At 45.3% G+C, this 13,025-nt stretch overlaps 1 long non-coding RNA gene across 1 annotated transcript; it reads left to right on the top strand.

Moving 5' to 3' along the window:
• Window positions 1-241: 241 nt before the first annotated feature.
• On the top strand, window positions 242-4,987 carry LOC138986413 (uncharacterized). The gene is made up of 3 exons (XR_011463266.1): window positions 242-570; window positions 2,525-3,107; window positions 3,323-4,987. It is a non-coding gene; the product is annotated as an uncharacterized lncRNA (long non-coding RNA).
• Window positions 4,988-13,025: the final 8,038 nt, after the last annotated feature.

The raw sequence follows: 13,025 nt of genomic DNA on the forward strand, positions 1-13,025 counted from the left end.
CAGGTGGCAGTGATTGCTTGGTACACAAGTCGACAGGCATGTTAGGGCTTAGGAAGGAAATTTGTGAAGGTCATTTAGGAGATGTGTCCACGCCATCTTGGGGAAAATTATTACCAAGCAATCGCCAGGGGATTTTTAGGAGAAGAAACTTGATCCTTGTATGCTTATATTCTACCCTCCCCCAGGTGGTGTGCCGTCTGCTGTGAAATTCTTGACCCCGTTGGAATCATCAGGCTAGAAGGAGGGGGATACATAAGTGAGTATGAATTGGCTTTTCCGGAGATGGCCTGGGACATGGGATATTTAACCCATCTGTGTTTTCATCCACACTTGTTCAAGCCCACTAAGGCAGAATGGACTTTAAGGGAGAAACAGTCTTGGACCACGTGGTGTTCTGGTTCGGCCATGCTGACCGGCAGGTGAAGACACGCTGATCCTCCTCCTCCCTCTGGGATCTGGCAGGATTTGGACGAGGATGACCTTCCCGTCCCTGATACTGGATGATGATGCGCCCACTGCCCCGTGCTCCACCAGGACCGGAGGCCACCTTAATGCTTGATCCAGGGCCAGGTAAAGTTCCTGTAGCAGCCGCTGCTCCTCCGTCAGCTCTCCCAGAGGTCGTAGAGCCGCCACCTCAGCAGACTCTGATCCTGGCTGCAGAAGCCTCTGGCCAACACTTCCAGAATCTGGCTCCAGCTGAACTGCCCAAGCTATACCCACCTCTCCCGGTGAGTACTTGACAGGAAGGGGAAAGGAGACACCAGAATTAAACAGAGGCTGTGCTCCGCTAAGGAGCCAGAGGAAAGGGCCCTGCTACAAATGCCCCTCAGAGAGCTATAGCAGCCTCCGGTTTAGGGGGCAGACGGCCACTACCATCAGCCCCCTGTAGCCTATTATTACCAGATTAGGCTAATGGAGACTATTTTTCGAACCCACTGCCCTACATGTGATGACATAATCCAACTGCTAGTCTCCCTCTTCAGCACTGAGGACAGACACAGGATCCTAAGTGAGGCCAGAAAATGGTTATGAGAGATGCTTCCAGAAGGTGTTGCAAACCTAGAAAGGTGGATAGAGCAAGGCTTCCCCACTGATAAACCTAATTTGGACTAGAACACAGAGGAAGGAAGGGGCCACCTGGAGAGATATTGGGCGGCTATTTTACAAGTCCTCAAGGAGGGAGGGCCCAAAAACCTATGCTATGAAAGACTGTGCGAGGCCTATAGACTTTATACACCAATAGATTCAGAGGCTGCTGGGTCTCAGATGGTGAGCAGCCTTTGTGTCTCAAGCCTACCCCGAAAATGTCAGATGGGGGGCACCAAGTGATCCTCTACATTCCTGAGTGCCCAGTACCCCTGTTGGGAAGAGACTTGCTCTCCAAACTGGGAGCACAAGTGACTTTCTCCCCTGAGGAGAGGCCCACCTTTTAGTTGGGCACTATGACTTATTTGTTCTCTCTCTTAATACCCCCCCCCCAAGATGAAGAACTGGGTGGGCCGGAAGAGTGTGAGAGAAAGCTAACTCAATTATTCCCTGAGGTCTGGGTGGAAGACAACCGCCCCCACCACCCCCACCTCAGGCTGGCTAAACATCAAGCCCCAGTGATAAAGGAACTCAAGCCAGGTGCCATTCCAGTTAGAAAGAGCCAGTACCTGCTACCAATAGAGGCCTGGGCTGGCATACTGTGGGCACGTGGGGCAGACCTGTGGCCTATCTCTCAAGGCAGCTTGACAATGTCACCACCAGGTGGCCTGGATGCTTGTGAGCAATTGCCGCAGTTGCCGAGACCAACCGATTCTGGACCCTGATTGGGTCCTATATACTGATGGCACTAGCCTGATAAAACAAGGACAATGTTTGTAAGGTTATGCCATAGTCACAGAAAAGACTATCATTGAAGCTGGCTCCTTGCCACAACACTGGTCTGCTCAATGAGCTGAGTTATTCGAGCACTCCAGATGTCAAAAGGCAAGAGAGTAAACATGTACACCGACTCCACGTACACTTTTGCCGCACTACATGTACACGGGGCTCTGTATAAGGAGAGAGGCCTTTTGACAGCTAGTGGAAAAGATATTAAAAATAAAGAATTTCTGACCCTATTAGATGCTGTCTGGGAACCAGAAAGGGTTGTGGTCATACACTGCTGAGGACATCACAAAGAGGATACCCCCCAGGGTTGGGGAAACAGACTGGCAGATAAGACCATTAAACAAGCAGTCGAGGGCTTGGGGGTAACAAGTGAAGCCCCTATTAAAGCTCTCGTATTGGCGGAGCTGCCTGAGCTAGTGCTGGACTCTCCAAAATACATTGAAGCCCAAAACCAACTAGCCAAAGTGGAAGGGGCCATCAAGACTGAAAAGGGATGGTGGGAATTGCCAAGTGGCAAATTGTTGGTACCAGAGGAGCTGGCACCCACTCTGGTAAGCCAAACACACCAAGCATCCCACCTAGGCCATGATGAACTGGAAGAGCTAATTCAAAAATATTTCTTGGTTCCCCGCCTCTCTTCCCTATGCAGGACAGAATCTCAGGACTGCACTGCCTGCTCACAGGTCAGTGCTACCTCTTGGCACAGACAGAAACCTCCAGGGATTCAGCTGAAAGGCACGCTGCCCTTTGAACACCTGGAAGTGGACTTCACTGAAATGAAACCTCACCAACACTACCGTCACCTGCTGGTCACGGTATGTACGTTCTCAGGATGGGTAGAACCTTTTCCTCCCCGGACTGAAAGAGCATCAGAAGTAGGCTGGTGCCTGCTTAGGGAAATAGTTCCCAGATTTGGATTTCCTACCAGCATTGGATCAGACAATGGCCCGGCTTTCGTAGCTGATTTAGTATAACAGATAAGCAATGTCAAGTGGAAATTACATACAGCATATAGGCCCCAGAGTTCTGGGATGGTGGAAGGAACCAACCGGACACTTAAAGAGACACTCTCCAAATGGATCATAGAGACTGACTGCTCCTGGGTGGACTTGCTTCCGACGGCTCTGCTCAGACTCAGGATGACTCCATGGTCCCATGGCTATTCTCCGTACGAAATTGTGTATATGGGGCCACCTCCCATTATAAAACAGGTGTCAACAAATTTGCCTCAGGTAAGTGGGGGATAGGATTTCACAGCAGATGGAACTGGGTAAGGTGATAAATCCGGTAACTAAGTTTGTACAAGAAAGAGTGCTGTTCCCCCTTGGGAAACAGATTCATGAGTTTATGCTTGGTGACCAAGTATGGGTCAAAGATTGGAAACATGATTTACTAGCACCTTGGTGGAAGGGCCCTTATACTGTTAATCTAACAACCCCTACTTCAGTTAAAGTTGCAGGTATTGCCCCTTGGATCCATCATATGAGGGTGAAGAGAGCATACCACGCAGACCCAGAAAATGCTGAGTGGACTGCACAGAGGGACCCCGCTGACCCTTGAGAGACTAAGATCATCCTTAAGAAGAAGAGGAAAAAGAAGATCCTGGATGAGCTCCTTCAGGATGAAGTCACATAAGCAACTCCTGCTGCTTGGTCTCATCAGTGTGCACATTCCTGTGTGGACTTCCACTCTACCTCCAACTGCTGGGTATGTGGGGCTATGCGTCTGTCTGTGACGGATGGACTTCCCTGGTGGGTGTCACCACTCCGCCAAGGAGATTTTAAACCACTCTTCTCTTTCCTAGGACAACAAAAAGAGACTTTACTTTCTCTTGACAATCATAATCTCTCCCTGCTCTCTTGGTATAAGCCAGACCTAGTCAATAGATTCGGGTCATGGGGTTACATATTATGTAAACACCAATTTCATAAAAGTAACAGATGCGGTAATTCAAATTAGAATGGTTTTGGACATGCTCACAGCTGCTTAAGCAGGGACCTGTGCTATAATTAAGGTTGAATATTGTGTATATATTCCTGATTTATCTGGCAATGTATCAGCTGCTTTAGATGACGTGAGAAACCAGGTAAAAGCAATGTCAAATGAAAACATTCCTTTCTGAACTTGAGTACTATCTTGGGTGAAGGGTGATTGGTGGAATATATAGTTGCCTTGATAGTTCTGCTCTGTGGACCCTGCATTTTACAATGTATTATGAACTTTGTAACCCAAAGGTTGGTGTCGTTCTCCCAAATGGGTGGTTGGAGAGGCAGGGTGCAATATATCCCTATGAATGATGCTCATACTATGACTTAAGAGCAACAAGAGGCGGGAATGAAGGAGGAAACAGAACAGGCTGTATCTTGAAAGCAGGACTCCATCTTGGGCTGGACTGTGGACTTTGAGCTATATGCCCACTATCTATGGAAACAATATACCAACTGGAAAACCAGGCCCCCAGAAGGAAGAGCTAAAAGAATACCCTAATTATCTGTGTAACCGAAGCATTCTATTATGCTTACTGGGGTATGACCACAGGCCTGTTGATAATTGTCCACTGTTAACTACCTAGGCTTAAGGCATATGAATCATGGGTTAACTTTGATTGCCAGGGAATTTGGGGAGGTAGGTTTGTGCACGTACACTTAGGGTATATAAGGTTTTCACAAAAACTGGTTGGGGTCCTTGGCTAAGAGGAGACTGCCTTGGGCCTGCTGGTGTAACAAGCTGCACTCCACTATCTGCATTGTCCTTCTCAGTGAGTGTGTTTCCTGGAACGCATGGCTACAACAGTTTATGTAGGGAGGAAAAAGGCCCTAAAAGACAAATTCCTATTACCTAATAATTTTCTTTCTCATAACGTATGTAGCCACTGGAGAGAGAATTCTGGAATAACTGAGATGACTTAGGTTCTAGTCTGAGACGTACTAGATCTGTGACCTTCAAAAGTCACCTAGATCTCTCATCTGTAGAATGATGAGGTGATGTCATCTGTTTGCCTTTTTTGCCTCAAAGTATTATCAGGAACAACTAAGATAGAAAGTTTTAAAGTGCTTTCTAAACTGTGATTCTCTGTGAACGTGTAATGTGTTATATCATGTTTTTGCTAGTATTGCCTCCATTTGTTCATCAATCCATTCATTTGCTGCTTTTTAAATTAAAGTATAGTTGATTTACAATGTTATGCCAATCTCTGCTGTATGGCAAAGTGACTCAGTTATACACATATATCTGTCATCTCTGTTAGTTGCTCAGTCGTGTCTGACTCTTTGTGACCCCGTGAACTGTAGCCCACCAGGCTTCTCTGTCTGTGAAATTTCCCAGGCAAGAATACTGGAGTGGGTTGCCATTTCCTTCTCCAGGGATCTTCCTAACCCATGAATCAAACCCAGGTCTCCCATATTGCAGGCAGATTGTTAAATGTTTGTGCCATCACCTGCTTCATACACATATATTCATTCTTTTTTTATATTCTCTATCAATCCATTCATTTGCTTATCTGTTTTATCATCCAACCATCCATTAATTCAATAGACTGAGAATGAACTATGCCAAGCTCTGTGCGTTGTGCTTGTCTGTAAGGGCCACCATGGTGAGGGAGGAAGACTATACAGCTGAGTCTTGAACCACATGGGTTTGAACTGCACAGGTCCACATATGTGTGAATTTTTTTCAATAGTAAGTACAATAATATATGATCTGTGGTTGGTTAGATCTGAGGATTTGGAACCATGGATACAGAGGGCTAGCTATGGGACACGAGTATGTGGGGATGTGGGTATCCGGGGTGGATCTTGGAACCAATGCTCCATGGATACGGTGACCTCATTTGTGCCACACAACCAGTACATGATTCTCTCATAGTACTAATATCACATTTTATAGCACTTAATTGTATTGGTATTATGATAGAATCAGTGGACTTCCCTGGTGGCTCAGATGGTCAAGAATCTGCCTGTCAATGCAGGAGACCCGAGTTCAATCACTGGGTCGGGAAGATACCCTGGAGAAGGGAATGGCAACCCACTCCAGTATTCTTGCCTGGAAAACCCCATGGACAAAGGAGCCTGGTGGGCTACGGTCCATAGGGTCACAAAGAGTCAGACACAACAGAGTGAGTTTCACTTCATTATGATACAATCATGTACTGGTTCTGGGGCACAGCGTAGGTCATGGTGAAGATGTCAGGAAGGGCTTGAAAGAGAAGTTAAACATGCTATGATTTGTAAATTTTGGATAGGTATTTAGCAGGCAAATGAGGGTGTAGGAGAGAACATTTTTAGTAGAGATAGCAGCGTAAACAGAGGCACAAAACCAGGAGATGTTTTCATGTGCTTTGGGAATTCCGAGTTGTTTGGTGTATTTGGAGAGGTGAATCTGGAGTGTGTGGAAATGGTCCATGAAGTGCTTGGTACATCACTTTCAGGTGCTGAATCTTCATGTTGAGGACAGCGGGAGCCACCGAGGGTGTTTAATCAAGGGAGTGGTATGAAGAGATTTGCCTTTGAGTTAGAATTCTCTGGCAGCAGTGTGGAGGGTGCATTGGAAGAGGGCAGGGCTAGAGGCAGGAAGACCAGTTAGAAAGTTGTTATAATAGTTCTAGGGGGAGAGGGTGTGGAATTACAGATTTAAACCCCACATGAGTGACGACTTTGCAGTCATTTCAGTGGAGGCTCTCAGGATGGGAGGAGTGTTTTAGACAGACTCCCCTCCTGTGACAACTTATGAATTTCCCTCCAACTCTGACACTCAGCCCAGTGTTCCCAATTTGGGGGAATGATTCTCCTGTCCATCTGTTACCATGTGTCAGAAACCTACTTCCAGGCCCCTGGTTTTCAGTCTTGTTTCAGATGGTTGGAGAGCATAATATCCCCTTTCGGTTCACTAAGGTGCCTACAGACAAACCGGTTCCTTTCTTCTTCTAATGGTTGTAGGGGTTGTGATTCATAGAATGCTAGTCTCCTATAACTTATTTCCCTTTCTCATACAGGCCAGAGGTGGGCATGTCTCAACTATTTTTAAAGTTAGTGGACACAGTATATTTTAAAGAGCTATTCAGGTCTCCTCTCTCAGGTTGACTCACCGTTACACTTGGACACCAAATGCCCTTTGCTCAGTATCTCTGTTTATTTTTTGTGTTTTCTGTTTTTTTTTTTTTTTTTTTAAACACGTTTTTGCAACTGGAACCTTAAAAAGCTGGAGGGGACAGCTGAATACCTAGTAGTATTTCACAGACACCTGTGCCAAGCCCCTGGGAGCAGTGCAGTCAGACATACAAATTTGGATGCAATTCCCTCTTCTACCACTGCTGAGCTTTGCAGATTAAAAGTCACAGAACTCTTCAGAACCTAACCTTCCTTATCTGTAAAGTAAGCATGGTAATAACTGCTTGGGAAGATTAAGGGAATGATTGATATGAACTGCCTTGAACACAGTGTCTAGCACATGGTAAGAGCTCTATAAATTTTACTGCCCTGGATCTCCTTCCTTTCATTTTATTAACGAGGATACAAAGACCACGAAGTGACTTCCCCAAGGTCACAGAGCTAGAGTCCCAATTAGAACACAAATCTGTTGCCTTGTTCATGTTTGTGGTTATACTTGCACCCTGCTCTGATACAGGAGCAGGTGGAGGTGGGGGGATGGGAAGACTTTGCTTTGTTGGCCAAGGATATGGGGACAGAGAAGACAGTGGCGATGAGGCCAGTGATGCCAGCAAAGACAGCCTTCACCTCCCCCCCAGTTTCACTGAGGGCTGCAATTGCCACTCTTGTCCTGGAGCATGGTGTAGTTTCCTTCCCCACTGATGGTTTCTACTTCCGAGTTCATCTGTCATCAAGCATATGAGGCTGGTGGACAGGGATACACCTGCTCCCTAGGGAGGCTTCCCAGAAGCAGGTTGCATGATAGGAGAACTGAACTTGGAGAAGCGATTAGCATCTGTGGAATAACTGAGAAATGACTGGATTTCGAGGTAGTTAGGAAAAGACACCTGAATGAATTTTCAACAGTTAATAGCAGGCGGAACTTAACTAACAGTTGTTTCAGAGTGAAACACCTTGAGATCATTCAGATATTTTTTCCTATATTTCAAATATGATGCCATTAGGAGACTGAACTTTATTTTAAGGGCTGTTATTTACAGCTCAAAGCTACAACAAATGGCAACAATGTTGGATGTTTCACTTTTGGGTGCCTCTAAGGTTGTTGCTCTCAGACATTTATTGTCTGTTCTGCTTATAAATATTTACTTCCATGCATATTCTGGCACCATGGTTCAGTTCCTATTTTTTCCAATATGAGCAGAGTCAGCGTTATGTCAGTAAAAACACTAAAAAACACATCTTGATGTTGCTGACCGGGAGGCTCTGGGGTCTCGGTGGAGTAGGCTCGGCTTAATTCACTTTGTTCACCTGCATAATAGACTCTGTTGCTAACTCTCTCTACCCCCCATCCCTTGACTTTTACTGGTGGATTATAAATTACAGTTGATAACTTGATAGGCTTCCTACAGCAAAGTAACAGTGCTGATTTATAGTCAATTAGATAGGATGTATCCTTTGAATTGTGTCTCTACTGGTGGGGCATGAGGTTTCTCTGAATCAATCATACTGTTTTTTTGGTCCTCTTAGTATCCAACCATACATACCTGTCAGATGGCCTGGGTTAACACTCAGTGTAGGGCCAGATTTACCTAGGTACCAGGGGACATAGTGAAAATAACCTGAATCATTTACCTTTGGTGAAATGGTTAGTTCAGATTAACCCCCAGTTTGAACTTGTCCTTAAACCCAAAAGGACATTTACTTATTTAATCCAACACTTTCTACTCAAAGCATAGCCTTAAAGGAAGAGAGCCAAGCTGGAAGGTAGAGGGAAAAGGCAGAAGGAAGGGAAGGTCAGAAGGAAATCTGCGCAAGGGCAACTCATGGGTCGTGTGCTGCTCTGAAAGGTCCAAGGGCCTTAGGACCTGCCCGGTGACCCATGCTGGAGCAGAACGTGCAGATGGAGAAGCACCAGAAACGGGCCTCGTCTGCTTTACAACTACTTCTTTCATATCTTCTATAGAATCCCCACTTCTGCCTTGAAGGGTTTTTGTTGTTGTTTAGTCACTAAGTTGTGTCTGACTTTTTTAGGACCCCATGGACTATAGCCCACCAGGCTCCTCTGTCCATGGAATTTCCCAGGCAAGAATACTGAAGTGGGTTTGCCATTTCCTCCTCTAGGGGATCTTCCCGATCCGGCAATCGAACCCAAGTCTCCTGCATTGGTAGGTGGATACTTTGCCACTGAGCCACTTGGATAGGATTTTAGAAGGAGGCATTTTTGGATATCACTTGTGCAGTGACAGCTGTGATGTTTGTTCTCTCCATCCTTGAAACCAAGGTTACCTTGGAAGTGTGAACCGTCTTGAGTTGTCTCCTGGTCTCCTTGGTAGTTCGGCCTTTTGCATGTGGAAACTTCAGTCAGGGCATGTAGCTGTTTAACCTGAAGATCTAAGTGTGTTGCCAGGCCTTGTGCCTGGGAGAGGACAAGGGACAAAGGACAAGCCTCAGTGGCTGCAGGCTGTGGTAATCAGAGAAGGTAAAAAATCTCAGAGGAAAACCCTGTTAAAGGCATTCCACTTCAGTGTCACCGCAGATGCCTAGTGCCACTTGGTAAAGAAGATGAGAAATGCCCTTGCTGTGGGCCAGGGGATACCTCCTCAAGAGCACTTGTAGTGGCTGCCAGCTTAACAAGTTTCTGGTGAAGAATCAGGCAGTCCAGGAGGACAGGGGCTTAAGAACCACCTGGAGAGCTGTTTATATATACTGATGGCTGCCTTCAAGGTGGAAATTTTGATTTGTTCCATCTAGGGTGTGGTCCAGAGAAGGCAGTGGCACCCCACTCCAGTACTCCTGCCTGGAAATCCCATGGACGGAGGAGCCTGGAAGGCTGCAGTCCATGGGGTCGCTGAGGGTCAGACACGACTGAACAACTTCACTTTCACTTTTCACTTTCATGCATTGGAGAAGGAAATGGCAACCCACTCCATTGGCTCCATGTCCCTGGAGAATTCCAGGGACGGGGGAGCCTGGTGGGCTGCCGTCTATGGGGTCGCACAGAGTTGGACACGACTGAAGTGACTTAGCAGCAGCAGCAGCAGCAGCAGCAGGGTGTGGTCAGGGAATCTGTGCATTTAATTAGAGCCTCAGGTTCTGATGCTACTGGTGCTTGAAACTACTGCAGGAACAATTTATTGTTTGAAAATTCTTTGAATTGGACTTGGTGGTGTTTTTTTTTTTTTTAATTTAACTTGACCTGCAATTTCTATTGGGTCTGTGATGAGTGGGTCACTTTAGCAGTGGAACATTGTAAACAAGTTTAAGAATGATTTACCTGTATAGGAGAACACTTGGATTCTAGGAGAACTAGGCATTTGGAAGCACTTTTTGACTATTGTATACTAAAAATTAGCACTTTATTTACATTTCTGATAAGTCTTTTCCTTTGTGGTAAATTCCATAACAGCTTCTCAACATACTGCGCTTACATTTTCAAGTTTAAATTAATATTGGATAGCAGAATGAACATCTTCTTCTAGGTTTTTTTTTTTTAAAGCCCACAATTTAGGTTAACTAGATTGACTTCCTTACAGCTTTTTGAAATGCCTAATTTTTGACTGTAGTAGAATTATAGATCATGAAATGGCAGGTGTACAGGGGAGAACAGTACTTGAATTGTAAAGAAAGATGGGCTTTGAGTGAAGGACTTTTGTGCTTCTTGATATAGAGATCTCTATAGTCCTGTGCCACCCCCCTTGCCTGGAAAATTCCATTTTCATCAAGCTCAAAGCATGAAAATCCAGAAAAGAGGGAAAGGGAGAGAAGGACTGAGAGTGAGCAAATAAGAAATGGAGAAAAATTATCAAAGGGAGCTATAGAGAGCCTGAACAAGCTTCTGAGGTGTTTGGTTTTCTGTTGCTTTGGTGATGATGTGTTAGGGACTTGATTAACTTTCTCCAGCCCTGACATCCTTTCTTAGAGTCTGCTGCTACTACTGCTGGTAAGTCACTTTAGTCGTGTCTGACTCTTTGTGACCCCATAGACGGCAGCCCACCAGGCTCCCCCGTCCCTGGGATTCTCCAGGCAAGAACACTGGAGTGGGTTGCCATTCCCTTCTCCAATGCATGAGGGTGAAAAGGGAAAGTGAAGTCGCTTAGTCATGTGTAACTCTTAGCGACCCCATGGACTGCAGCCCACCAGGCTCCTCCATCTGTGGGATTTTCCAGGCAAGAGTACTGGAGTGGGGTGCCATTGCCTTCTCTGATCTTAGAGTCTAGACCCAGGGTAAAGTATATAGGAATATTTGGAAATGGAGGAGCAGCCAGCCAGATCCCAGCAAATCCTCTACTGCCTGCTTTTCAGCACATCCTAACCCTGTCCCTGCCTTACCCTGAATGTAGTGTTCCTCATACAGAGCACAGTAACTTGGCTTGCTGACTACTTCCCTAGTCCTCTCTGCCTTTGGGGGAGGGGAGATGATGTAGATAAATGTACTTATAATCAGCTGGCAGTCAAATTAATTCTTTGAAATTGTGATCCCAGAAGAGAAAATCCTAATTAAATCAAAATTAGGGAATTTGCACCCTTAAAGGATACCAAGGGTGTAGAAGTGACAGGTTATGGGATGTATAGGGTTGAAAAGGTACAAACTTTCCCTTTGTCAAAGAAAAATTAATCAGTTGATCTAAGAAAGAAATGGAAACGTTTATTTGAATCAAATTTGAGGATTCTAACCTGAGAAGAGTATCTTAGAAAACTCTGGGAACAGTTCCTCCCGTTAGAAGTCAAGGCACAGTTCTGTAAGTTTTTTGAGACACAGGACTGTACATGAAATGATGTATTGACCATTCACACAATGGAGATCTAAGGGTCATTATGGCCCCTTACAAGATCAGGAAGGAATGTTGTCTTTAAGGAGTTGATACCTGGTTGATGCTAGGAGAATGTTCCTCTCTATGGTCAATCAGGTATTCCTGCAGGTGGATGAGGTGAGGAGGGAGGTTCGGTTGATGCATAATGCAGATTCACAGTGCACAGGGAGGGTTACAGAGGAGATGAAAGGGCAGAGAAATATTTTTATGACTAATTTTTTCTTGTTTTGCCATAAAATAGGAATTTTATCTCACACCTTGTGTCTGCACAATCTAGGGGTATATCACAAAGATGGAAGATGGAATTGGGAGAAAAAGCAAAGGGGAGTTTGGTAGTCTCTCACAGTTTGCAATCATAAGTCACTTATACCATTCCTTTCAATGGTATAAATCGTAGTGTTGTTGAGGACAGTGGTTCTCCAATGATAATACTCAGTTGGCCAAAAAGTTCATGCAGATTTTCCATATTAACTTTTTGGCCAACCCAGTATATATCAGTTCAGTTCAGTTGCTCAGTTGTCTCTGACTCTTTGCGACCCCATGGACTGCAGCACGCCAGGCCTCCCTGTCCATCACCAACTCCTGGAGTTCACCCAAACCCATGTCCATTGAGTTGGTAATGCCATCCAACCATCTCATCCTGTCATCTCCTTCTCCTCCTGCCCTCAGTCTTTCCCAGCATCAGGGTCTTTTCCAATGAGTCAGCTCTTCGCATCAGGTGGCCAAAGTGTTGGAGTTTTAGCTTCAACATCCGTCCTTCCAATGAATATTCAGGACTAATCTCCTTTAGGATGGACTGGTTGAATCTCCTTGCAGTCCAAGGGACGCTCAAGAGTCTTCTCCAACACCACAGTTCAAAGCATCAGTTCTTCGGCGCTCAGCTTTCTTTGTAGTTCTACCCTCACATCCATACATGACCACAGGAAAAACCATAGCCTTGACTAGAGAGACCTTTGTTGACAAAGTAATGTCTCTGCTTTTTAAAATGCTGTCTAGGTTGGTCATAACTTTTCTTCCAAGGAGTAAGAGTCTTTTAATTTCATGGCTGAAATCACCATCTGCAGTGATTTTGGAGTCCCCCAAAATAAAGTCAGCCACTGTTTCCACTGTTTCTCCATCTATTTGCCATGAAGTGATGGGACCAGATGCCATGATCCTAGTTTTCTGAATGTTGAGCTTTAAGCCAACTTTTTCACTCTGCTCTTTCACCTTCATCAAGAGGTTCTTTAGCTCT

The sequence above is a fragment of the Bos mutus genome, chromosome X (genome assembly GCF_027580195.1).
Source record: "Bos mutus isolate GX-2022 chromosome X, NWIPB_WYAK_1.1, whole genome shotgun sequence".
Lineage (NCBI taxonomy): Eukaryota > Metazoa > Chordata > Mammalia > Artiodactyla > Bovidae > Bos > Bos mutus.